Source organism: Austrofundulus limnaeus, unplaced genomic scaffold, assembly GCF_001266775.1.
Source record: "Austrofundulus limnaeus strain Quisiro unplaced genomic scaffold, Austrofundulus_limnaeus-1.0 Scaffold2, whole genome shotgun sequence".
Lineage (NCBI taxonomy): Eukaryota > Metazoa > Chordata > Actinopteri > Cyprinodontiformes > Rivulidae > Austrofundulus > Austrofundulus limnaeus.
The window spans coordinates 6,394,762-6,396,297 of NW_013952404.1; the positions used below are offsets into that span (position 1 = coordinate 6,394,762).

Genomic DNA, 1,536 nt, shown 5'->3' on the forward strand with positions numbered 1-1,536 from the left:
CACACACACACACACACACACACACACACACACACACACACACACACACACACACACACACACACACACACAATTTCTATTGCTTTTATCAAATTACAGACCGGACCTCATATTTAAAATTTTGAAGTGTTTTCAAATAGAAAAATCTGCTTGTTTGATATATTTTTCATTCCATTTGCTTTCTTAAGTACCACAAAAGTGATTTTTTTTCCTCCAGTAAAAGTTAACTCAAGGAGAGAAGAGGTAATAAATTTCAGGTTTGATTAATTGATACATTTAGGTGGAGGAAGTTGAGGCAGTGCTCATAATTTCTATAAGAGTCATTGTTTTATATCTCTAAGTTGGTATAAAACACAGTGTTAAACACAGGAAGGCTCCAGTCCAGCTGAGGGGTCTGTGACTGGCTCCATGATATTCAGGTCAAATAAACAAAACGGTTCAGAAAGCGAGATTAAACCGATCCAGACTCAAACCTTCAGCTGTGTTTAACCCCTCACAGTCCCCCCACCCCAGGCAACACACACCTCACTCCCGAGAGGCAAGACAAGAAAACCATTTGATAAATAGTGAATGCTGCAGTTATATGTGCAAGTGCTGTGACCACTTCTAAAATTTATTATGGGGATTACACACAAAATCACACAATGCAACATTTTCAAATGTGTTATGAATGCCTCCAAGAATCCAATTCAAATCCCAGGTTACCAAATAAGCCTGAACAAATCCCCCCACATTGAGTTCTGCCTCCTTTGAAGACTGGAGAGGTCCGGTCTGCAGGGCAGGTTTTACCAAACCGTGCAGACACCTCGGCGCTCAGGAGAAGGACTACTTGTGGTGAAGGGAAAGGGAAGTAATGATCTGACAACAATGAGAACGAAGGAGGTTTAATTTGCAGAATTAGACTGTGCAGGAATGTGACAACGGGCAGATGTTTGACTGTGAGAAGAGGAGAGCCTTCCTCGCCTGCTTCRTCCCCATCGGCTCTCAGCACATCTTGACCTTGACTCCTTGCAGACGGTCTGAAGGCGAGTGCGTTTAATTGCATCCACCTGTTTGTTGGCAAACTCCTGCATAAAAACACAAACAATTATGGCACTAATTAAAAAAGGCGAGTCGTGTTAACAGAAAGAACAAGCTTGGTAAACACACATTAATTCACTCAACCAGGGCTGCTTTTCAGAATTAATTCAGAATTAATTCAATATCAGCTGCATTAGAGGCATAACCTGAAACTTGGAAGTTAAATTAAATGAAGACTGTCCCCGAACAAACTGAAGTTTTTTTTTTGTTAGTTTTTTCCCCCACTTTCATTAATCTTTAGGGAGGGAACTGGATTTTTTCTGATGACCTCTGGGGTCAGCTTTGTTACACAAAGGTTTAACTCCTTTGGAATAACTGCTAAGCATAAGAAGAAAAAAAACATATCTTTAACATGGTAGACGAAATAAAATATAAAATGTTGTGATTATCTTGTATCACCAAGAACGAAATCATACAAAATATTTTAAAAAATCAAAAATAAACAATGAGTATAAA

The 1,536-nt window shown here is 39.2% G+C and overlaps 1 long non-coding RNA gene across 2 annotated transcripts in view; it reads right to left on the minus strand.

Annotated features, from left to right (window-relative positions):
* Window positions 1–592: 592 nt before the first annotated feature.
* The window catches only part of LOC106520883 (uncharacterized), a 10,994-nt gene continuing 10,050 nt past the window's right edge, over window positions 593–1,536 (minus strand). For both annotated transcript variants that reach the window (XR_001310599.1, XR_001310598.1), the window contains one exon: window positions 593–1,067. This is a non-coding gene — a long non-coding RNA (uncharacterized LOC106520883). The remainder of the gene's footprint in view (window positions 1,068–1,536) is intronic.